The sequence below is a fragment of the Schistocerca serialis genome, chromosome 6 (genome assembly GCF_023864345.2).
Source record: "Schistocerca serialis cubense isolate TAMUIC-IGC-003099 chromosome 6, iqSchSeri2.2, whole genome shotgun sequence".
Lineage (NCBI taxonomy): Eukaryota > Metazoa > Arthropoda > Insecta > Orthoptera > Acrididae > Schistocerca > Schistocerca serialis.
The window spans coordinates 608103540-608131030 of NC_064643.1; the positions used below are offsets into that span (position 1 = coordinate 608103540).

General features: G+C 40.7%; 1 pseudogene; it reads left to right on the forward strand.

The window, feature by feature from the left end:
- The first annotated feature begins 17658 nt into the window (after positions 1–17658).
- Positions 17659–17776, forward strand: LOC126485327 (5S ribosomal RNA; annotated as a pseudogene).
- Positions 17777–27491: the final 9715 nt, after the last annotated feature.

The following is a 27491-nucleotide window of genomic DNA, read 5'->3' on the forward strand; positions in this document are numbered from 1 at the left end:
TTAACATTTCTATTTGTAAATAAATATGGAATTTAAATAAAAGTGAAATGTATTACTGCTTAACGATTCGGACGAGCGACTACACAATTATCAGCCTTTCATGCTCCACACTCTGCAATCGACAACCACGTTAAAAATTCACAAATGTTGGAATATTTTATTTCCCAACGAGTGTTGATTATAAAGACGATTTTTCAGAGTTCTTTAAGGGTTCTGTGATACTACTTTAGCAAATGTATGAATAAAATTAACTATGGGCGAGTCCGTATGGTACCAGTTTGTCAGCTCAGTTATCCCACCATGAAGTTACGTTTCGTCGGAGCGGGTGCAGTGAGAGTCAAATCAGACGCCAGTGTCTCTGTAGACCATCCTTGAACTGCTGAATTATGATGAAAACTGTCTACAGCGTTTCTGTGTTGTGCAGGTGCTATATCCAACAAGATCGTTCGTATTATGAGAAAATGCCTTGTGAAGTGAGTTTGTCGATCACCATGTAACAGTAGCGCCCTTTTACGCTTTGTAAATGATGATCTTAGTTTCTGTGAGGTGTTGTCCAACTGTATCCTATGCAATTTGACATGTCATACATTTGTTAGACCATCATGACGGTGAAACGCCGTTGTAAAGAGCACAGGCGTCACACAAGCTTATAATAGTTGAGCAAATCTAAGAACATAAACACTGCGCCCGTACTGCTCATCAGCTGGAATATAACCAACAACACAGAGATTCTGCTACACGTTTCCAGCTATTAGAATGTTGTTACTAACGAAGCCGTCAGAATAATCTATCTAACAATCCTGGTCCCTCCCCGATCAAACAACGAGGGGATAAAATTAATGGTAGTTGCTGACCCATTTTAATTAATATTTCACTGTCGATAACGTAAGATATTCGCCATATTTGTCTGCGTGATGGCGCTAGTTTCTTACTCTCGTCTTACGTTGCCATTCATTGCAATCTCTCGTTTCATTTGTGCCTTGAAAATGACAGGGTTCTGTACCTCTGCGATTGTCGAGGACCTTACCCAGCTGCATTGCCGTGAGTTATTGCAAGAGAATGACAATGATGTTATACTAAGGCAAATACGTAGTCTAAAATATCAATAAAAATGTAGAGATCGAGTACTGAAAATCGAAAGCATCGGTAAGTAATTCACTCTAAAGATATAAGATAGGGCTCCAAATAACCGCTAGTTTTATTTCACTTGTACAACCAAGAATCAGAGGGTGCAACAACAACAAAAAAAACCTCGGTGAGCGAAAGTAGAGAAGAAGCGAAAGAAACTTGAATGAAATAAATGTGTTTCTTAGTGCACAGTTCAGACTGAGGCTAAAGTATTTTAAGGTAGCAGGAAGCCAAAAAGCGAGTCCCTAAAGATCAGAGCCTACGCAGTTTTATGTAATGGATACTTCTGCCTAAGACGTTTACTAGTATCAAATACTGGCACAGAATCGACAAATGGGGTTCCTCAAATGCACTTCTGAAAGACGGTGTTGTACTCTGACATAACATATGAACCAAGGAGGTAAGCAGAGGGTAACAAGGATCGTTCAGTGCACGTAAGGCAGTGTAACATCAGGATGGTAACAGTTAAGTGGAAGAATGAAATACGAGTGCGCTACGTACATCGAAGCACGGAAAAGGATCGTTACCAGAGAACACATGTCTAAGCATATTTAGGAATCCAGAATGAGATTTTCACTCTGCAGCGGAGTGTGTGCTGATATGAAACTTCCTGGCGGATTAAAACTGTGTGCCGAACCGAGACTCGAACTCGGGACCTTTGCCTTTCGCGGGCAAGTGTTCTACCAACTGAGCTACCCAAGCACGACTCACGCCCCGTCCTCGTATTTAGGAATGGTAAACGTTGCACTTATAGGGATAGCAGAAGGGATCATTTGTAGAGGTGCATAAACATTGAAACAGATTAGTGAAAATAATGAATGAATGAAACGCAAGATAGGAAATTATGAACAGCGTGAGTCATGTCCTATGACATTACGAGAGGCAGGCTGGCAGAGCGAGAGGCTGTGGTGCGTGTTTGAACAGCGCCCGCAGAGGTGGGCTGTTCGCCGAGCGCCGTGATTTGCCTGGGGCCTCAGTGTGAGCGCTTGGGCCGGCCGTGGTGGCCGAATAGTTCTAGGCGCTTCAGTCCGGAACCGCGCGACTGCTACGGTCGCAGGTTCGAATCCTGCCTCGGGCATGGATGTGTGTGATGTCCTTAGGTTAGTTAGGTTTAAGTAGTTCTAAGTTATAGGGGACTGATGACCTCAGAATTTAAGTCCCATAGTGCTCAGAGCCGTTTTGCGCGCTTGGCTAGGAGGAGACAATTCAGTTGCAGCTAAGGTGGACGAAATGAAAGGCGATTATTATATTTCACATGCCTTACAAACACAATGCAGCAAAACCAACTACATATGAAAAAACCTCTGCGATGGGACGAGCTCACTGCAACTTCATGCTTGATTCTAGGATAAATATTAAGGGAGTTATAATCGTTTTAATCACGATACAATATCACTGGAGCGATCTTAACGTATGAAATACCAAAAGAAAGCTGACGACCGTAATGAGCACCACAACAAGCTATTAAAACCCATGGATGCGAATAATCCATTACTGGTGAGTTTATTGAAAGTTTGTATGCAAATGTGGCAATACTATAAATCCTCCGCATTTACGAGTAGTACGAAGGCAGAATGGGTTTCCCAGATCCTTATCTCATGTTCCTAGTGGACGACTATCCACAGTTATTTGATATATTTCAGTCTATTAGTTATGTAGATGGCCATTAACAAAATTATATAAAATCAGCATCGTAAAAGACAGTCCATGTAAAGAGCAGAATGACACCCATTCTTCAAACTCGTCATGTTTGCCTATAATTTCACACAATTTTTTTTGTCACAGTGGGGAAACAGATATAGGCATACTTCCTTATTTTTGTGATAATTTGTTTAGTATTATTATTTTAAGAAGAGGTCCCACTTGGAAGCGCAGTTGAATGGAATGGACAGTGACTTGAAAGGAGGATGTAAGATGAAAATCAACAAAGCAAAACAAGGACAATGGAATGTAGTTGAGGACTAGATGGGCATATAACGTAACTAATGAGGAGGCACTGAACAGAACTGGGGAGACAAGAAATCTGTGGAACAACTTGACCAAAAGAAGGTATCCGTTGATAGGACACAATCTGAGACATCAAGGGATCACCAGTTTAGTATTGGAGGGAAGTGTGAGGGGTAAAAAACGTGGAGGGAGGCCAACAGATGAATGCAGTAAGCAGACACTGAAAGATGTAGGCTGCTGTAGTTGTTAGGCTATGACAAGGCTCGCACAGGATAGAATAGCATGGAAGCTGCATCAAACCAGTCTTCGGACTGAAGGCCACAACAGCAGCAGCAGCAGCAGCAGCAGCAGCAACAACAACAACAACAGGTCCAAAATTGATCACAATAATTTTACCAGTATTCCAATATCTTGTGAAAATAGATGTAATTTGAACTGTGGCCCTTATTTAAGTACCTAACAAGCATTAAGAATAGTACGATAACACAGAAGAAATTAGAGTACGAGCTGCAAGACGCACGAGGTGGTCTGCTGGTCGGTGGTCCTGTGCTTTGATTTGTTGTTGTTAGTGAGTCTTAAGAAGACTGTGCGCGAGAGGAGCCGCTTGCATTAACTTTAGTTGGACTTCGAATAACTTCATGAGCATGGGTTCTTACTTCAAATTTTCGTTGGGCTTTCATCATCTGACTGCGTACTCAGTGACTGATTTTGCACCAAGTTATTAACTTTAATTTTGTTTATGACATTTGAGACAACTTTGAAGTATAATTATTTGCTGCAGTTGATATATATATTCCTGTGTGATTGACGTTTTGCATTTTTAGCAGTGGTCAGTTAGCATAACGAACTTTAATTTACATTGCGTTTGATAGTGAGAAACTTCACTTTCGGGCTTTGAGTGCTTGCTGTTGATTTTCGTGTATGAATGTGCAGTTAAATGAACGTCGCTAGCATGTGATTCGGTATTCTATCCTCTGCCTCCATTACACGCATCCGTTACCGTTTGTTTTTTATTTGAATTCGCAATTTATATGAGGCCATCGTTCACACACATGTGATTATTATTCAATAAACATTTATTTTGTTTCACTTATAATCCTTCGGTTTCGTCAACATTATTAATCCCGACTTATTTATCCATTTTATTCGTTAACTTGTTTATCTACTTAAAAAGGTTAAGGATCAATTCTGTAACAAATGTGTGGATTTTCAAGCGACGGTGTATGACCGGCCCCTGTGATTTAGCGAGTCAAGCCACAAATTAGAATATAATCTTTATTTGCCTTTCAGTATGTTTTCCATACAATTGGCCGTGCGCTGCTCACACCCATAGTGGCAAGTAGAAGAACCGAAGTGCTCACAACCATTCACAATTTTTGCCACTCACACGTCCTTCAGTTAGCAAATTAACCACTCCTTGATGTCGCAGGATGTCTTTTTATCAACGAATCCCTTCCTTCAGTCTCTCTATGAAACCTTTTCGTCGTCAGTACGATATCACCACTTACTCCATCTGCCTACGTATTTATCTGCATCCTTCCTTAACATCCCACTTCAGAAGCTTTATTCTCTTTTTATCCATACTTCCTGTAGTTCGTTTCACTTCCATACAAAGGTATACTCCAGTTACTTCCTGAAAAGTCTGACACTTAAACTTATAATCACTTTTAACACACTATGTCTCTCTTGTTATTGTAAGTCTGCATTTTATATCCTGCCTACTTCAGGCGTCGTCAGTTATTTTGCTGCCCAAACAATAAGACGCGTCTACAACGTTTATTGTGTATTTCCTAATCTGATCCCCTTAGTATCGCTTGATTTATTTCGTCCATACTGGATTAACCTCGTCATACTTTTGTTGATGTTCATTTTATATAGTCTTTTCAGGACACTGGTGAAATTCTTTCCAAGTCCTTTACCACTTCTAACAGAATTACAATGTCCTCACCGAACATAAAGACTTTCATTTTTCTCCCTAAACTGTAATTCATTTCCATATTTCTCCTTGGTTCCTTTCACTGCCTGCTCAATGGACAGATTTAATAATATCAACGATAGGCTACAATACTATCTTGTTTCCTTGTAAAGTACTACCTCCGTTTCATATTTTCTTATAATAGTGGTATCACTTTTGAACAACTTGTAGGTAAGCTGTATTGTACCCCCATAACGTTACAATTCTTGATGATACAGAACGGTACTGGATCACAAATTTCTTCGTAATAGAAGTATAAAATTTATCATTGAAAATTTTAAAAACTAATGGAATGTTGTGGTACACCTTTAAAAGAGTGTGGTGAACTACGCGGAAGCACAGTACGAGATCTCAACGTAACAATGCTTAAAAGTATTCATCCATGAAATTGTCTTGTGTAGGAATATTTAAAAAACAATTCTTAATTTCGTATACCATATAAAAGTTATTTGATATGATAATTTGGTACGCCGACACCTCACTGCGTTCCGTATACAGCTTCTTACCAAAGTGCAAAGGGATCCATTGGCTTAACCAGGCCAAGATATAGTCAACTCCTATAGTAACAGCGCGTTCACAAATTTTACTTAGTAAACGGAGATGGAGTTGATTGATCATGCAGTTGCATTGAAGTTTTAAAAGTCTGTCAGCGCACTACTACTAAATTTATAACATGCACTTCTTTCTTTCTTTCTTTCTGCACATGAACTGTTTGATAGTACAGTACGGTAAGGGATCACCAATTTCTTCGTAATAGAAGTATAACACTTATAATTGAAAACTTATTTACCGTGGAGCAGCTCACAATAATATTTGAAACCTCCAAAAAATATCAAAAACAGAGTACAAAACGGTTGTAACTGACGATGCAGAACTCTTATTTTGGTACATATCTAACAATATCATGATTTTATAATAACAAAAATAAAAGTAAATAAAAAACGTCATGAAACGACCCTGTACCTTTGGATTACTGTGGCTGAGGACATGTATGGCTTCAGCATAGCTATGCGACGTCTGCAGTGTGTGTGAAACCTTCTGCCAGGGGGCTATTCGGCTGGCTGCGAGCGCGCATGGGAATTTATCCCGTTTGCAAACAGCTGGCGACACATGAGCCTGTTTCTGCAGGCCACTTTCGCGGCTATTTTTGACGGAATCGGCGCACCTGTCTCACACCCGTCGTTTCCCACTAATGTGCAGGCCATGCCCGTCGGTTCCGGTCTCTCAGATACGCCCGAAGGTCGGGGCCCTTCGCGTATGGTGTAAATCGTTGGACTTTCGACATTTATCCGGAACCCCAAGACTGCAGTTCATACATTGAAATCAGTCCTACCCGTACAGGAAGCACGGGAGTAGCAGGAAAACTTCACTGAAGTTTGAAAAGTAACGCGAAAATAGATTTGCATAACGAAGGGTTGGATGTCAAATGCGGGCATATTGTAAGATTACGACAGCACGACATAGTGTAGAGAAAAGGTGAGTCGCTGGAAGCTGAATTGTAACAGAGTACCTTACGGAGTAGGTGATGCGTTCGAAGACACCAGCCTAACTTTGGACACTTTTTAACGTTTCCATTAGTTGAATTTACTTCTTTCTAGCGTCCATATTCGATTTAGAAGGCTCTTATTTCTGCATGGTGACACCTCTGTAGACTAGTTTCGTAATCGAGGGACTGATTTCCTCGTTGTTTGTTCCCTAATCTTCCACACAACCAACCACTCATCAAATAATTCTTTATCGATAGGTCCAAGTACGAGTACGTAGTCCTGGATGGCGACTGTTCACTATAAATTAGGAGACGTCTGGTGTACCGCAAACAAACATCAAAGGACCGACCACATTTTCAGTGCGTCTTAACGGTATTTGATGCAGAGTGGCCTCTAACTCTTCGCTGGCGATGCTGGTCTCTAAATAACCGCCGTGATAATAGCAAAGAAGACGAGAACGAAACGAAAGAAAAATGCAGTTGCGTAAGAAATGGTGGGCCGGCTTACACGTTAATAAATACACGAGTAACCACAGTCGCGAGAAATATCCATTACCGCACCCCTCCCCCCCCTCCCAACCCCCCTCTCAACCGAACATCAATTAATAATCATTTAAATACCTGCATGTAACACTCCCAGTGAGAACGAACACCTAAAATCAGTTATAACTATCATATAATGTAGGATTTCACAGCCGGTATTTGCGGTCTTGCTGATATTTAATTTGTGGCCTTAAGGCCTTGGACCAAGGCATAATTGTCAGTTTAACGTTTCGTCTTCCACGGGTGGAGAGTTTATTACAGGCTTTACACAAGGCCGAACTGTTCAGATGTATCCACGTGGGTACACATAAACAGTTCGGCTTGCTGAGTTTGCTGTGAGTCTTAACAGATTTATTATTCGTTAAAGCCTCTGATGGAAGACGAAATATCAGGCACATAATTCTGCCTTTAACCCCGCCTTTATGCCATAAACCAAATATCAGTTATAAAAACGTTCGAGTCTACACTTTTGCTGTTGAAATTTCGGGAGTTTGCGATGTGTCGAAATCACATATGAACCTATTCTAGAGAAATGCTCCAGTACTAGAAGCTTCACGAAACTGACGTATATGAAAATAGTCAACGAACTGAGGCGCTAATTATTACAGTCTTGCACTGGGAGTTGCTGGAAGAACTACGAAACCAGTTCGTTATGCCGGTAGTAAAATTGTTGATATAGCATACATTCCACGTAAGGACTGCAGGGAAGATGAAGCTAGAGTATTTCATCGCCTCTGACTTTGTGATTCGAGAACACTTTCTACAAAGCATTTTGAGACCAATCGGCAGATAAGGGGCGCAGATAAATTATCACGACTTGTAAAGCACACACCTGTGAAGGTGTTACAATATTTATCAAAAAACTACAACAATATATAAAAATTCCGACGTCGGTGAAATTTGTACATGCGATCGATACTACATGTAATGTGCATTTTTATACAATTGATCTTGCTACGGAACGTTCACCATTATGGTTCCATGATTCGTTAATGCTATTAATAACACCCTTCATTCTAAGAAATACTTACGAGGAGGCAATCGCACAAAAATTGAAAACACGACGAATTGAACCTTTTCCGAAATGATCAACAAGCATGAAAACGTAGTTTGTACTCAAATTCAGCAGTTCTGAAAAAAGTTGTATTCACTTTGCTACATGTGTATTATGCCGATTGGCTTAACAAAATTGGACGACGTACTTTGCATTGCTTACTTTTATCTTCTAGAATTTAATGGGGGCAGACTGCTGAAAAAAGTTAAAATAATTGATAAAAATTGATATTCAGAAATTTGTTTAATTTTACACGCACTGACTTTCAAAAGGTTCTGCTATCTGTAAACCATTTTTGTTTACATAGGATGGTATTTTCCACTTTTAACCGCAGGAGCATAATTACTAAAACAAAATTAAAAATTTTTGTTTAAGAGTAATATCCACGTTTGCACATAGAGTACTGTGAAGGTCAATAACGCGTCTGAAATAAAATAGAAACCAGACTGGCACGTGTGTATTGGACATCAGGCGAGACAGGTTACCCGTAATTTTTTGTATTACAGGGAAATGGATTTCCTGAAGAAAGTAGAGCTCTTAGATGTTTTTCGCAGTAGTCACGCAAGCAACTTTCGAATTCACAGCGACGTATTACCTTGTATTTTACACCTCAGTATGGAAGTAAATATACAAACCATTTTTGACGACGTTGAGTAAAACGCATAACCCGTATTGTTAGGTATAACGTTCATTTCCACTTCTTTAATTTTTGTACAAACACAGGAATTTTGTAACTGATCATTTTAACTGTGTATTTTCAGTGATTCGTAAAATAAGTCTCTTCCTTCTATTTGGCAGCATCTTTACTACTCGAATGAGAACTCGCTTTAAATTATGATAATGAGTCAGTCATCCTGAGATGCAGTGAATCCTTCATCATATACCGGGTGATCAAAAAGTCAGTATAAATTTGAAAACTGAATAAATCACGGAAAATGTAGATAGAGAGGTACAAATTGACACACATGCTTGGAATGACACTGGGTTTTATTAGAACAAAAAAAACACAAAAGTTCAAAAATGTCCGACCAATGGCGCTATATCTGATCAGAATAGCAATAATTAGCATAACAAAGTAAGACAAAGCAAAGATGATGGTCTTTACAGGAAATGCTCATTATGTCCCTCATTCCTCAAGAATAGCTGTAGTCGAGGAATAATCTTGTGAACAGCACTGTAAACCATGTCCGGAGTTATGGTGAGGCATTGGCGTTGGATGTTTTCTTTCAGCATCCGTAGAGATGTCGGTCGATCACGATACACTTGCGACTTCAGGTTACCGCAAAGTCAATACTTGCACGGACTCAGGTCTAGGGATCTGGGAGGCCAAGCATGACGAAAGTGGCGGCTGAGCAAACTATCACCACCAAACGACGCGCGGAAGAGATCTTTCATGCATCTAGCAATTTTTTTTATTCTGATAAAACCCCATGTCATTCCAAGCATGTGTGTCAATTTTTACCCCTCTATCTACATTATTCCGTGGTTTATTAAGTTTTCAAATTTATACTGACTTTTTGATCACCCGGTATATGGGTAGAAACCTCAGGCTAAAATTAAATGGAGGTCATTTCCTGAATTATGGGCGCTTTTCCATCCCGTTTATGTAGGAAATCAGAGCACTTCGAAGGTAGAAATAATGTTTAATTAGCACTTCGAGACGACAGAGGATAAGACAAACGCTCGTCTCGTTACAGCGATATGCAGGCTGGCAATGTCCCTCTAAGACTTATTAGGAATATGAGTCAGGATGTGGAACAGCCTTCGAGGTGTGTGCAGGTAGGCAGGTGCTCGCGTGCCGCCGTGGGAACGACGAATTCCAGGCGGAAGGCGGGTGAGTCAGACGTGGCGCAGGCTCCGCCGCCCTATCGATCGGCGCCGTCAGTCGGGCGTCGCGGCGCTCGGCGTCCACGCGGCGCCAACTCCCCACCAGCCAACGCCGGGACGCCTCTCGGCCGCGCACGGATGCGTGCGGGGTCATTACGGCCCAACTTTGGCGCACTCGCTCCGGGACGCGGGCGGTTCCGCCCCCGCGGTCCACACCTGAAGTTCCCCTCAATCGATTTTGCTAAATCAAAGCACACCGTGATCTGGATGTAAGGACTCGGAATTGGACTCCACTCCTTCGAAATCTCTACGTACGCTCGAACACTGATAAAGAATGAGGCTCAGCCTCCCAAAAGAGATTGGGGAACGCGACAGACCCTGTTTTCATAACGATACTATCTCCAGCAGCACGTAACAATGACGCTCCGTTACATTATACCCAAAACAATTGAACTACATCATCAGCTGAAAACACTTATGATTTTTGAATCGGCATTACGAAAGCATGAAATTCGAATGAGAGAAACAAACTAAACTGACTTACCTGAAAATTAAATACTCTAACGGAAAATAATCACAAAACCAGAAAAATAACTCAGAATAATGAAAATTGGAGAGTTTGTATGTTATATGTTAACCTGGGACCTAGAAACGACGGAGAGGCTCCGCCGCCGCCGCAGCCGCAGTGGTCCACAACCCCACGACGACTACCGCAGTCCAGGTCACCCCACACCGAACCCAGAGTTATTGGGCCGTTCGGCCCCCGGTGGACTCCCTTCAAGGAATGTCTCACACCAGACGAGTGTAACCCCTGTGTCTGCGTGGTGGAGTAATGGTGGTGTACGCGTACGTGGAGAACTTGTTTGCGCAGCAATCGCCAACATAGTGTAGCTGAGGTGGAATATGGGTAACCAGCCCGCATTCGCCTAGGCAGATGAAAAACCGCCTAAAAACCATGCACAGACTGTCCGGCTCACCAGAGCTCTACACAAGTCCGCTGGGCGGATTCGTGATGGGGACCAGGCGCTCCTTCCTGCTCCAGGAAGCTGTACGTTAGACGGTCAGCTAACCAGGCGGGCTATTTTGGAGAGTACGTTTGTCTAGGTAACATATTTAAGCGATTAACATTGCGAAAGGATAGATTAATTCTAGAACGAGATAAACCATTGCAAATGCGAAATGCTGGTACAATAACAACTGTTGTAGCCGCCAGAATTCTGAATGCATGTATGCAAACGTGCATGCATTGTGTTGTACAGGTGGAGAATGGAAGTTTTTGGGGTGGAGTTCCGTGCCTGTTGCTCTTGTCGGTCTATACAAGGGCGGTTAATGCTAGTTTGGATGACGCTGGGGTTGTCGCCCGAAAATGTCCCATATGTGCTCAATTGGAGACAGATCTGGTGATCGAGCAGGCTAAGGCAGCACGTCAGCACACTCTAGAGCAAGCCGGGTTACAACAGTGGTAAGTGGACGAGCGTTATCCTGTTGAAAAACACCCTCTGGCAGGCTGTTCATAAACGGCAGCACAACAGATCGAATCGCTCGATTTACGTACATATTTGTTGCCCAGATAGTCACTCTAATGCTCCTATCATATGGAATCGCACCCCAGACCATAACTCCAGGTGTACGTCCAGTGTGTCTAGCACGCAGATGGGTTGCTTGCAGGCCCTCAACTGGCCTCCTCCTAACCAAAACACAGCCATCATTGGTACCGAGGAAAAACCAGGTTTCGTCAGAAAACTCAACAGACCACCACCCTGCCATCCAATGAGCTCTCGCTTGACAGCACTGAAGTCGCAAATGGCGATGGTTTGGGATCAGTGGAATGCACGCTACAGGGCGTCTGACTCGGAGCTGTCCTTGAAGTTGCCGATTCGTAACAGTTGTGTCGCTGTAGTGACAACTGCTCCTCAAACTGCTGCTGCAGATTCAGTACAATGTGCCAGAGCCATATGTCGAACACGGCAGTCCCACGTGGATGTCTGGAGCCCGGTCTTCTTAGTCTAGATTAGATTAGATTTACTTTCATTCCTATTGATATGTAGTGAGGAGCTCCTCCAGGATGTAGAACATGTTAGAAAAACAACAATACATAACAAATATTTACAACTCAAACAAATAAGCTAATGTACCATTCCACAGGTCCCAAGTGGAATGATGGTCATTTTTTAATGAACACTATATGAAAGAATTATTTTACAAATACTAATGCACTGAATTTAAAATATTTTTTATTTATTTATAAGGTAATAAACATGTAATACAACTTCTATAATACTTATTTTCAATGAACACATGACTGCACTGAAATGGTATATGTATATATATATACACACACAAATCAGTTGGTTCTACTGAGAAATGCATCAATGGAGTAGAAGGAGTTGGCCACCAATAAATCTTTTAGGCTTCCCTTAAACTGAATTTCATTGGTTGTTAAGCTTTTTATGGCTGCTGGCAAGTTATTGAAAATGTGTGTTCCTGAATAATGCACACCTTTTTGTACAAGACTAAGTGACTTTAAATCCTTGTGAAGATTATTCTTATTTCTAGTATTGATTCCATGCATTGAGCTGTTGGTTTGAAAAAAGTGATATATTTTAAATGACAAATTTCATTAAGGAATAAATATATTGGGAAGCAGTAGTTAGTATACCTAGCTCCCTAAACAGGCTTCTGCAGGATGTTCTTGAGTTCACACCACATATAACTCTTGCCGCACGTTTTTGTGCCCGGAAAACTTAACTTGGCTTGATGAATTACCCCAAAAAATAATCCATGTGACATTATGGAATGAAAGTAAGCATAATATGCCAGCTTTTTCATTTTTATATCCCCTATGTCTGACACAATTTGCATTGCAAATAGAGATTTGTTAAGACGCTCCAGCAGTCCTGTGGTGTCCTTTTCCCAGTTGAATTCATTATCAAGCTGTAATCCCAAGAGTTTAACACTGTCCACTTCTTCTATCTGCTTGTCATCAAATGTTAGGCATATACTAATGGGACATCCCTTACAAGTTCTGAACTGCATGTAGTGTGAAAAAAGTTTAGTGACAAGGAATTGGCTAGGAACCAGTGATTAATGTCCTCAAATATTTTATTAGCTGATCTTTCTAAGACTAAATAGGATTTGCTATTTCTTGCGACTGTACATTCTCGTGACCACCACACCAGCAGTCATGCACAGTGGCTACATTTCTGCCAAGTCTTTCTCAAATATCGGTGAAGAAGAAGTGACACTACCACGTGTTAATGATTACCAAATTTGGTAGAAACTTGCAGTAAATGTTACCCTCTGGGAGAATTTTTTGAATTTGACCGGGTGTTACCTAACAGACAGAGGGAATCGAACAGGAAATTCGTAATGGTAGCAGTTAGTAGATACCAGAAAGACTAAAATTTTGCAAGAAGTTACAGTAACAGAGTTCTTGTAAATGAAAAATAAAACGGTCGCCAGCCTAATTAGGCATTATACTTCGGAAACATTTTTAATAAATCTATTTTTACTCTTTCATACATGCTTTCTTAATCAAGTGCAATGAACACCTACAATAACTAGACGAACTACACAGTGGGTAACAGTAGTTATCAGCAGCATAGTTAAGCAATCATAGAAATGGAAAAGAGGCTTTATTCCTATTGACCACGATCTTCGCTTCTACCTTTCACTAATTTGGCACATGAATTGTTTCCTAGGGCATACACAAGACTAAGTGGCATTTGGTAAGAATTAATTTTTGACTGCAGATATATACACATCACAAATGCAATAAGATAGCACTGTACACATACCTTTTATACATGCTCTTTTAAATAATCACTTCTAGTTTCTTTAGCTAGCAAACAACTATTCAGTTTGGTTTCTTCCTGATAGAAAAGAATGAACTGGGGTCCCACAAACCATCCCTTCTCTATACAAGCTAACTGTATACACTTCACAAAAATATTTTGAATTATGAAAAAATCTGAATTACTTCCACACTTAAGATCATTTATCTTGCAATATTTTAATACCATTTGCACTGACAAAAAACTTCAGAAAAGACTTTTAATTAAAAGTTAACTTCAAATAGTATTAAAATTTAAGTCCCTCATAACATCACTTGTGAAACAAGTGGTTTTAAATTAACCTCTATTTCGTTCATCAATACTATAACTTTGGCACTTTCCAACTGTAGCAATTCATAGTAAATTAAAAACTTTTCATCTGATAAATATTATGTGCCCCTTACGTTACTCGTGAAGCGAGTAGTTTTCACTGACAATTTTAATGTTCGTACACTGTAAACAATGACACTTGTAAAGTAGAAACTATTCAAAGTAACTTGGAGCTTTTCATAAGTTTGACGTAAAATGAAATGGATTAATGTAAATCTTTCACAAACAGAATACTCGGACTTACATAGTTTGAGGAAAGGACCCTGCTTGGTACCATGATAGGAGTAAATTCATGGTTCGAACAGAAAGTTCAGCAATATTTGAATTATTATTGTAAATTAAATCACACAAACACTCTGGTTCATAATGTTACACATTTCTAACCTGTCGAATCTGATGAAGTGGTGGCGCAATAGTGGTGGCGAGCACGTGGCGGCTACCTAGTCTCTCCTTTGGCAGTAATATGCTCTATTTAGTGCTTCTTGGCGAGGTGAGTATAATTTTTAGAGCCATTTCCAATGCGAGAGCACCATTTTACAGCCACAATTACACCCGAGGCCATTCCATCTCAAATTAGATACTGGATGCCTCGCCCGGCACCTGCGCTGCTGACTTGTCGGCTGCTGGCAACTGACTGCCTGCTGCGCTCTCTCGCTCAGCGCCCAGACCGAGCGCCATTTCCACCTTTTAGCTCGTGCCACACCATTTCCGTAGCGGAGGGGAATCACTATGTCTTTTACATAATACAATACAAAATCCCTAAGTATGAACCAGTTTTTACATTGCAGTTTTTCATACAAAAGCGTATTTAACAAAATTCCATTATTCAAACACACTATTACGTTAAACAATTCATGCATCATAAAGTACCACCTCCCTCCAGTGATCCAAAGAACTGAACTAGTAACGAGTAAACACTTCTTAAATAAAGTTGTACTGTACCGATTGCCCACAATCGATTGTGGTGTTACAAAGATACAGCTTATCAGAGCTCTATTCCACGACCTCGTTCAAACTCAGTGACGTGTTGATAATTGCGTCTTTGTCGGCTTAAAGGCATTCTTGACTAACATCAACTCACCACGTCCAGTCTCAAAGGTAACTAACGCTCACGACTGTTAAGTGTGTGTTTAAAGCAAACCTGATCTGCATCCTCATAGCGGCGCCCCAAGATGCGACTGGTACGAAATTTGAAGACATCATCTTTCAGAGGTAGATACATGCCTGCCAACTTTCGTTAATACCGCACAACCCAGTCTTGGTTTTTCTGTTTTTCTCCCGGACAGTTTATTACCATGTAAGACAGCATGTATAAATTTCAGTTAAAAGTGTCAAATAATTAACAGGACGTTAAACTCTAATCTTCCTGCCTTTACGAATAAATATTATGTAACCTGCATTTGAACATGTTAACAAATCTCAAGATGGGTTAAGGAATTACCAACTTCACATGTCTTGTGCCGCTAACTACATGCATGTGTATTATGGAATTAGATAATACGTTATGAAGTACTATGTTATACTGAGGCCGGATAATTCCTGCAAAAGAATCAGTACCGATTCCGTTAAGAGCTATGGCGTGAAACTGAGCTCATTACTTATCTTCGGTATATTTTCCCGTGACCGCCTTGCAAAATACGTGCGAATATCAGGCCAAGCACGCTATTGGCAGGGAAATCGCAACAGCAGACATCAGCCGAGACTGAAGGATAAGGGTTACTCAAATGATAACGAGACAGATGGGAATTAAAGCACGTAAGCTATTTACGTTTCAAAAGTAATCGTCGTAACTATTAATACATTTATCCCACTGAGAGACCAGACGATCAATGCCTTCATGGAAGAAAGTTTCCGACTACCTACTGAACCACTGCCGCACGTCTTCGTCCGATGCAAATCATGTGAACACGCCTACATGTCACCAAGTTTGTTTCGATTACCCTGCAAAAGCTTCGCTGGTAAGCCTTTATACATTCTCCAAATAGTCCCGATCTCTTTCCAGTATTTTTGGAGCCCCGGACAAAGACATTTGTGTATGTCGATTTGCATCAGACTAAGAGGTGTCCTTTCGATATAAAAAAGTTTACTTGCTTTTTCCCACCTATCTCATTTTTGTTTACTAATCCTTATACAAAAGCGCAATACTTAAAGTGTGGTGGATGTTTCGGGCCCACAGTGAAGCAACCCACACGCCAAACCCGCTTGCCTTACTGTGTTCTGCGACCTAGTTCAGCGGAACACAACCTCTTGATTATTTAAGGGGGGTAGGAAGTCAAACGGGCCGACTTGGAGCAGGAGAGGCACCACAGGACATTTTATTTTGTACTGTCTATATTTTTACAAATAAAGTCATAAAACTTTGTCAGCATGACCAGAAGGATTCAGGATTCACACTCATAGCAGTGCAAAAACATAACAAAATAAATTGTTTTTAGATATGAAATTTCATCATTTTTTTCACTTACTCTTGGCTGCATTTGTTGCGATAGGTACATTTTTCTTCACAGGGTAAGAGAGATTCTTTGATTAATTTTGCACATCATACAAACCATACCTACAGGTGTATGAAACTCTAGAATTTTCCAAATCTATTAAGAACTGTGGTAGAAATTGAGATAATTAACTACAAAATTTGATTTTTTTCTAAACATAAAGTTTAAAACGTAACAGCTCATTCATTTTTTCATAAATTAAATAGATTCTAGAGTTTCAGATACCTGTAAGTATGGTTTGTATGTTGTACAAAATTCATCGAGCAGTCTCTCTTACTTACGAAGAAAAGTGTTCCTATAGCAACAAATGCAGCCAATAGTAAGTGAAAAAATGATAAAATTGCACATGTAAAAAAAATTATTTTGTTATGTTTTTGAACTTCCGCTGCTACGAGTGTGAATCCTGAATCCTTCCTGGTCATGCTGACAAAGTTTCATGAATTTACTTGTAAAAGTATAGACAGTGGAAATTAAAATGTCCTGTGGTGCCTCTCCTGCTCCAAGTCAACCCGTTTGACGTCCTACCCCCCTTGAGCCGATATCTGAGTATACCTGGGACGACGCAGTTGTATACAGGAGTACTCTGTCATTACAGTACTGCTGAGAAATGAAAAAAATGCCCGCAGATGATCAACCTTTGATGCACACAGTGCCACTTGATCAACATAAACGAATTCTATTTAATGTATGTAAATAGGCGAGGTAGGCATATACACTTCTAAAATCATTTTCCACTATGATGGGACACGCTTTATGGAGTACAAAAAATACTGCTTAATAAATAAACACGTGTTCCACAAACAGATATCTTGTTTAACTCAAATCGTTGAGTTCGTCGTTGCAACTCAGAGAGCAGCTAATGACGCAGCACACTTTGATGCTGTGTTTCTTGACTTTCGGAAAGCAATCGATACTGTCGCCTAATCAACAAAATACAAAATTAGGGAACATCTGAACAGTCTTGTCATTTCCTAGGAGACAGAACTCGACCAGTTCTCTTAAAAGGGTCAAATAGTAGTTTTATTTTCGTTATTAACTGGCCTGCCAACGGCCTTGCCGCAGTGGTAACACCGGTTCCCGTCAGATCACCGAAGTTCAGCGCTGTCGGGCTGGGCTAGCACTTGGATGGGTGACCACCCGGTCTGTCCAGCGCTGTTGGCAAGCGGGGTGTACTCGGCCCTTGTCAGGCAAACTGAGGAGCTACTTGACTGTGAAGTAGCGGCTCCGGTCACGAAAACTGACAACGGCCGGGAGAGCGGTGTGCTGACCACATGCCCCTCCATATCCGCATTCAGTAATGCCTGTCGGTGAGGATGACACGGCGGCCGGTCGGTACCGTTGGGCCTTCATGGCCTGTTCGGACGGAGTTAAGGTTTAGTATTAACTGGTCTGATAGGGCCCCTGTCCTCTGGCAACCTTTTCCTCTCGGAGTAGCACTCGTACCCAAGTCTTCAATTACTTTTTGCGTATACGAGTGTTCCAATCCCTGTCTTCCCATACATTGTTCACCCTTTCCAACTACCTCGAGTTCCACGTGAGCTATTCTTTTAATGTCTTAATCCATGACCTACCATCTTACGGCTTCTTGCTTTCAAAGTTTCTTCACCTCCCAAACGCTCTCAAAAACTTCCTCATTGTTTAGCCTACAGGACCACCTAATTTTCAACACTCGTCGGTAGCACCACATCTCAATCGCCTCCATTCACTTCCGATCCGATTTCCTCGCTGAATATGATTCAGTATCATACAATGCTGTACTCTAAACGTTAATTCTCAGAAATTTATTCCTTATATTAACGTCTGTGTTGCATTCTAATAGGCTTCCTATGGCCAGGAATGCACGAGTTTTTATGCCGAGTAATTTATAGACGTATCAGCCCTTGCTATATTTGCGACTGTGTGGATGATGATATTCTCCAAGTCTGTGGACGAGGGATTATCAATGGTTCAAATGGCTCTGATCACTATGGGACTTAACATCTGAGGTCATCAGTCCCCTAGAACTACTTAAACCTAACTAACCTAAGGACATTACACACACCCATGCCCGAGGCAGGATTCGAACCTGCGACCGTAGCGGTCGCGCGGTTCCAGACTGTAGCGCCTAGAACCGCTCGGCCACCCGGCCGGCAGGGATGATCAAAAACTAAGGATAAAAGGCCGCTTTTCCTGAATAAATTACAGAGAAATTCAAATCAGTATTAATTACATAGCAAAGGATATCTATTTATTTATAAAAAGCAGTTCGCGGGGTTGGATATCTCAGTTACTTGGTGGGGAGAAGCTCATCATTCTTACTGTTTTGGAAGATGAAAGTCTTTATAAAGAAGTAATTAAATAGATTGCTTTTTGTCCAGTCGTGCAAGGAATACCGTCAAGAAATCGACATCAACGTTAACTCATCACATGCAATTACATTGTTAAAAATCTTTTGATTGTGTCTCCGCAGAGCAGACATACCGGCCACTTTGCGCATTCACATTCACGCAGGTCGAGAGAGAAGCCTGCACAGAGGGCGGGCTCATGTAGTCCACAGACTGGAAGTCGCTCTAATTCCCAAACAAAGGGTCAGGTGTCGGCAACCCTTTGCCTGGACGTGCCGATAGGTAAGAGGTGGTAGGAAGCACGAATTTTCCTTTGCCACACACATCAGGCGTGATGTCCTGCTCTGATTACAGTGTTACAGATTGGTTGTGGGAATAACATACCACAGAGGGAAACTCACAAAAATAAACATCGCTAATAAAGACCTAAACATTCCAAAAAGATTGCGGGGAAAAAAACCCGCCTTAACGTATACCGCATATAGACTCTATAAAACGCACACCTGCTAACAGCTCTGAGCAAATGTATAGTACTAGCGAAATGACTCCCTTACAGCATTTCGCTGGGGCCGTCGGGTCAACACGTCTGGAAGCCTTGTGCTCAGGTCTGTGAACAACTAGCGAGAAATCCTAGTGCCCCAAAGCGACATCGGTGGCAATTACTGACTGGTGATCACATCACAAAGAGTGATGTGATCCATCCCCATATGTATAGACAGATGAAAGCAAATAAACTAATTAAATTTCAAGAACACTCCCCATATTTCGAAGGACTTGTATGCAGAGACGTTTGAGAACACAAGCACAATCCTGCACGTGTTGCTCGTAACCCACACAGTCCGACAGCAGCCAAACGCATACTGAGCAGTAGTTCACTATTCGCCCAGCCAGTGAGCTCCTCGAGCATCGCCACGTGGACAGTCAAACGATCCCAGAGTATCTTTTTGATATTTGACGCCTGTGAAACCACCTCCACTTCCACTCAAGTGCCTATTTCCTGCTGCATGAACCGACGTATGTAAGATGTCCTCCTTAACCCTCCTCCTATTGCCATTCATGCAGACCTGGTTCTGGTAATCGGTGTACTGCTTTGCTCTCACAGTTCCACTGGTATGGAAACCTGTAGTGGATGAAACAAAGACATTCTAGAAGAAGTAAGTAGCGTGTGTCATGTGCCACACCAACCCCTCGTTTGTCCTGAACAAAGCAGCAGACACCTGGGAAACCTCCCAATCCTTCCAAAAATGCAAGGCTGTGGATGTCGTGGAAATATTCCCTGACTCTGTCAGATTGACTGACTAATTAATTAAATCGATACCCTCGGTGTGGGACAATTTTTCTTTGCTTCATTGGTGGACACTAAGACTGACGTATATGGTGAAAAATTCCGGGATTTGATTCCACAACTGGTCGTATGTGAAGTATGTTAGTAGCAAGACACAATTAACGTCTTCTCTGCGCGATAGCAATGGAGATACTATCGAAGACAGTGCTGCCAAAGAAGAGTTACTAAACACAGCCTTATGAAATGCATTCACAAAAGAAGACGAAGTACATTTTCCACAATTCGAATCGAGAACAGCTGCCAACATGAGTAACGTAGAAGTAAATATCATCGGAATAGTGAAGCAACTTAAATCACTTAATAAAAGCGAGTCTTCTGCTTGAGACTGTACACCAATTAGGTTCCTTTCGGAGTATGCTGATGCATTAGCTCCATATTTAACAATCACATACACCCGTTCGCTCGACGAAAGATCCGTACCCAAAGACTGGAAAGTTGCACAGTTCACACCAATATTCAAGAAAGGTAGTAGGAGTAATCCACTAAATTACAGGCCCATATCGTTAACGTCGATATGCAGCAGAATTTTAGAACATATATTGAGTTCGAGTGTTATGAATTACACCGAGGAAAACGGTCTATAGACACACAGTCAACATGGGTGAAACACAACTAGCTCTTTATTGCTATTGCTATTGAGAGCTGTTGACAAAGGATTTCAGATCGATAGAGTATTCCTGGATTTTCGGAAGGCTTTTGACACTGTACCACACAAGCGGCTGGAAGTAAAAATTGCGTGCTTATGGAATATTGCCTCAGTTATGTGACTGGATTTGCGATTACCTGTCAAAGAGGTCACAGTTCGTAGTAACTGACGGAAAGTCATCGAGTGAAACAGAAGTGATTTCTGGCGTTCCCCAAGGTAGTGTTATAGGGCCTTTGCTGTTCCTTACCTATATAAACAATTTGAGAGACAATCTGAGCAACCGTCTTCGGTTGTTTGCAGATGACGCTGTCGTTTATCTACTAATAAGATCAAAACAAACTGTAAAACCATTTACAAAAGATATCTGAAGTGTGCGAAAAGTGGAAACTGACCCTAAATAACGAAAAGTGTGAGGTCATCCACACGAGTGCTAAAAGGAATTCGTTAAACTTCGGTTACACGATAAATCAGTCTAATCTAAAAGCTGTAAATTCAACTAAATACCTAGGTATTACAACTACGAATAACTTAAATTGGAATGAACACACAGAAAATGTTGTGCGGAAGGCTAACCAAAGACTGCGATTTATTGACAGGACACTTAGAAAATGTAACAGACCTACTAAGGAGACTGCCTACACTACGCTTGTCCGTCCTCTTTTAGAATACTGCTACGCGGTGTGGGATCCATACCAAATAGGGCTGACGGAGTACATCGAAAAAGTTAAAAGAAAGGCAACACGTTTTGTACTATCGCGAAATATGGGAGAGAGTGTCACAGACATAATACAGGATTTGGGCTGGACATCATTAAAAGAAAGGCGTTTTTCGTTGCGACGGAATCTTCTCACGAAACTCCAATCGCCAACTTTCTCCTCCGAATGCGAAAATATTTTGTTGACACCGATCTACATAGGGAGGAACGATCACCACGATAAAATAAGGGAAATCAAAGCTCGTACGCAAAGATATAGGTGTTCATTCTTTCCACGCGCTATACGAGATTGGAATAATAGTGAATTGTGAAGGTGGTTCGATGAACCCTCTGCCAGGCACTTGAATGTGATTTGCAGAGTATCCATGCAGCTGTAGAACTGCCTGGTTTCCAAACCCTACTCTTCCCATTTCCAGATTTTTTCTTTGAATCCTGTTGGAGGATACTGCACAGGTAAGTCGTTTGGCAGTAAGCCTATTACGTTGGAGGTAGCTAAAAATTTTAAATTCCAGCTCAGTTACACTATGTCCATAAGCTATTTGCAGGAGACAGGGGTTTGACTGGAGTCTGCTCGCAATATCAATATCGAACACAATACATTGATCAATCGGGAATTTAGCGTTGTTATTTGTTTTTTAGATCACTATATAACCCTGAAGTTGGTTCACTCAGCTTCACTAGGACGAAGGACGAGGAGGAAGGGTCTACCGCAAGATAGGATAGTAACAACAACATATATTACTCCAGCTTTCCGATACAAGACAGAGTCCACTAGACTATACTGAGAAGCGGTAAGGTCCATACACTTAAATCACATTCCATTGAGTAATAGGAACTGTCATAGTTAGATGCTTCAGATCGCTGGAATCCTTGTACAACTCACGCTCATTTCCGATGTCCACAAACAGCGTCCCAGGTCAGAGGTCGTGTATCACTTATTCATACTTCCTGAACACACACACACACACACACACACACACACACACACACACACACACAAAACGTGCGCGCCGTCCGCCGACTGACGGTTACCCACGACCGCGCTGTCCGGAACGGCAGCTGCACGCTCATTCCCCAGCATTCACATGCCCTCCATGCCGAATACTCAAAGGTCGGAGAGGCTGTGACCAAGCTGTCAACCGATCAATTTACATGGAGGGAATAATCGTCCAGCGCAAACAGCTGTCATATTTTATCTTATCACACAACACACACGTCCACTTCTGTCACTGCTCTACCGGCATACAGGCTACTTCACTATTCAGCTATCCAGAGGGCGCTGCCATGGCCGCTCCCAGAACCTGTCACTGTGGCTGCGGGCAAGAGTCAACTAGCTGACCAGTTGGAACTTTTCTTTGTACCCGCTTAAGCTGGAAATGTCTATTTGTTCGTCACCGGCTACCTCCACCACGCACCCATATGGCTTGCAGAGTCGTCCTAGGAAACCAGCCATATATTTATCAGTGCAATTACAATTAAATATTACGATTGCAGCTCCAATATGGTGACATTCGACAATGACTGAAGTATCGCAGATACCACCTCCTGACTATTGTCGCTCTGGAAATACCAGTTGCCCACATAAAACTATATCCTCCTTATCACTGGACGTAATTTTCCACATACAATCTTTCAACCCCTTACGACTATCGATACACTGAAATCACAGTTTTCCACGTCAATTCCATACCGCCCTTACAACTGGACATAGTTTCTTTGCACATATCGGAACACTGGTCACAGTAACTTTAAATCCCAACACATACTTTATAAGCCTACTCGTCACAACGACTCTATCACACGTCCCCTACAAAGTCTAATACTTCGCCATTAATTGTTTTCTAGTAGCACCACACAATTTTGATCGAAAATTCCAGGGCGGATGGAAATGCTCCGTTTGTTTTTCTTGCGAATCGAACCAGTATGTCTTAGAAAAGGAGATGTAATCGTCTTATAAGCGAGCAACTACTGAAAACACGATCCCAACGAATATCTTACTGTCGCCCTGCCCAAAAATTATCTTGGTTCTACAGGTTCACACACGTAGCGCTAACGATGTCCATGTTAAAAGCTATACATGCTTCATAAATCGATGTAGGATATTGCTTCTGAGCAAAGTGGCCTTCCACACTAATACCGCAACACTGAATATAGATTGTGATCGTTGGGGTGCGTATTAATAGATCGAAAGTGCCGGTGCACGTCACCAGCGGTGTAAGCTTCTAATAAAATCACCCTTATCACTGAATTTAGAAAGTGATTTGACTAAAGAACGTGGTATTAAGCGGATATTTGACGAACCTCATGCCGCTGCTAGATATTTCTCCCTCTAACAAACGTTATTTGCAACGCATTCCATCTCGATGCCATCTAGGCACTGTAACAGAGGTTCTTCGACGTATCCACTGGGTTATAAGGGAGGAAAAGTGATGATTGAGAATGATCACATACAGTAGATGCTGTGTTGTGTGTCTTTTCATATACGTAAAAATCGATGACTGCTTGCCTTCGGCTACCTAGTTTCGGCTACTTTTCAAGGCTATCCCATTACCCATATCGAATGCACGTAGATCATCGTAAGTAGGATGTGTGTGTTTCTTTTTTAAGTTGGTGAACGAATAAGAGAAGGAAATATGTTTGTACGAAAAGCTTACTAACATCGACCTATACATTCACACACAGAATACACTTCTTTCCCTATGTTTGTTTGGCATACGCTTAACAACATCCAACTTAATTTTTAACTTATAATTTAAATCTGCATTGGAGTCTTCTACTTCTTTCTCTGGCCAGAAATTTTACAGTTATGAAGAAGGTACAATCTCCAGTTCCAATACATACCTCAGTTTCTTCCTGTGAACTATCTATTTTATGGCTGTAACAGCCAGCTCAGTTCCTTTCAACAGTTCTTCTAGACGAGAGCTTTCGGCGATTTTAATTTTGCCTCTTATTTTTTGCGTAACATTATTGCTGTATTACTCCACATTTTCCTGGTCGTACTGTAGCAGCTCTTCTGCCGCACATTCTTGTAGTATTTCCATCCAGATGTTCATGTTTACAACTTTCGCAAACGAGTGGTCATTAAATATTGTTATACCGTTGGTTTTAATTTCTGAAAACGATTTCTGTCGCTAAGGGAACAACATCCAGTCCAGCACACTTATACGCAATGTATACATCTTTTTAATCAGATCCAGGTGGCGACAGAGCTTTATAAACAAGTTTACCGTGCGCTCTTTAATGTACTAAACGTGCTCCAATCCATCCTTTTCGGTCAGTCCTTCAACATATTGCCACTTACCAGTGCTATTGACAGTAAATGCAATTTCTTTATATTCCCCAGTGCTATCCAGATTACATCACACGCTGAGTATAAAGCAATTTCCAAGCCTTGCCTGGAAAGAGTAACATGGGGCATTTCACAGACTTAACAATCCTCCATCAAAACATGCAATCAATAAAAAATAAAATATAACTATTAGAAGTTGAGTTCCAGTCTTTGGACTGTACAGTAGTTTGTGTTACTGAGCACATAAATCCAAAATGTAGTGTTATCTTATGAAAGGGCAAACTTTTACTGCAGAACTGCTTCAAGGAGTGGAGGATCATGCATTTGTATCAGAAAAGGAACACAGTTCAAATCAAGACATGACCTCAGTAGAGCAAGTGAAGAGAAACACTTTGAAATATCAGTTGTTGAATTAACAGGACTTGATATCACCAAGAAATTAATCATTTTATGTGTGTATAGATCTCCCAGTGGTAGTGTGGACACTTTTTTCAATAAATTAACTGAAGTTCTAGATAAAATCTCAAGTACAAAGGTCAACATAATTATGTGTGGGGACATTAACATCAAAACTAATATCATAAATGAATCCAGCAGCACCCTCATAGATATCATTCAAACTTTTGGTGTGTCCCTATTGGTCAATAGTGCAACAAGGGTTACTACAATGACTGCACCAGTAATTGACCATGTGGTCACAAATATGGACAGGGAAAAATGCTGCTAAGGGAGGGGGATAAGGCAATAAATGATCCACAACACTTAGAACACTATGTAAAACAACATTTTTCAAGTATAGCAGAGAAGTTACAGTAAAAATTCCCCAGAACAAATATAACACCTGTAAATAATGTTGCACTAAATACGATGATATTACTTCCAACCACAGAGAACGAAGTCAATGAAACTGTTAAAAAACTAAAAATAAAAAGTCAGTAGGCTTAGATGAAACACCGATGTGTGTACTGAAACAATGGATAGAGATTATACAGGGCCCTTTAACAAATATAATAAATGAATCCTTCACATCAGGGACATTTCCAGAGCAGTTAGAACAGGTAAGAGGTGTACCTTCGCTTAAGAAATGTAATACAGAAGACACAGAAAATTACTGACCCATTTCCCTTTTGTCACCATTCTCAAAAATAACAGAAGCATTATGAAAGACAGATTAATGAATTACTTGAATAAATACACCATTTTAAGAGAATCACAGTTTGGTTTCCAAAGTGGCAAAAACACGGAGTCAGCCATAGTAGAATTCACAAAGGTTGTACTTGATGCTCTTCACAAAGATCAGTGTGTCACGGGCATATTTTTGGATCTTTCTAAGGCCTTTGACACAGTTGACCACAAGATTATGTCAAATACATTAGAAGCATTAGGAATAAGAGGGGTAGCTAATGACTGGTTTCGATCCTACCTAGCAAATAGTGTACAAAGAGTAGAGATAACACATACTTCAAAGAGATATAAACATTTAGTAAAACACATATCAGAACCAAAATACATTAAGATAGGGGTTCCGCAAGATAGCATATTAGGACCAATTCCATTCCTGATATACGTCAATAATGACTTTCCCAGTAGTGTTACTCATGGTGCAAAAATTCTCTTTGCTAATGACAGCAACATTATAGTCACTGAGAAAACAAGAGAACGCCTTGCAGAGAAAGCAAATGAAGCTCTCAAATAAGTTTACGACTGCTCAATAAGCAATAAAATGACATTGAACCTAAAGAAAACTAATGCCATGAATTTCAGTTTGAAGAGGGAAAATGACAACGTTAAATTAAATGTAGATGGCACCTCTATAAACTGTGTAACAAATGCAAAATTTCTAGGAATGAATATTGATTCTCAGCTGAAGTGGTGTCAACACACAAAGGTACTTGCTAACAGAATGTTGTCAGCATGTTATGCCCTTAGAATCCTATTATCAGTGTGTAACATACAGTGTCTTTTAGTTACATACTATTTTATGTACACTCACAATTCTTAGCTATGGCATTCGTTTTGGGGGAACAAATGCACAAAATATGAACACAATTTTCAAACTCCAGAGAAGAGCCATAAGAATAACCAAAAATGGTAGTCGAGCTCATTGTAAAAATCAGTTCAAAACACTTAGGATTTCAACCAAATCATGTGAATACATCTACCAGTCAGTTGCACTCATCAAAAATAACATTGGTAATTACTGCAGAAACAGCTCTGTCCATAACCATGCAACAACAACTAGACTCAACTTACATTCACAAAGAAAAAAATAAACATAAAACTCACAAAAGTATACTCTACCAAGGAATAAAATTGTTCAATAAATTTACAAAAGAGATTATAGAAACTGCAAAAATACACTTATTAAAAAGGCAGCTAAAAAGTACCTGCTATGCAATACATTTTATACATTGAAGGATTACTTAAATAAAAGAGAGTACAGGTTTGATACAAAATCTTATACAAATAAATAACAATAATGATTATAAAACCCGAACATTCCACATAACACCTTCACTTCATGTTTTTTCCCTTCTTTTTTTCCTTTCTAGAAAAA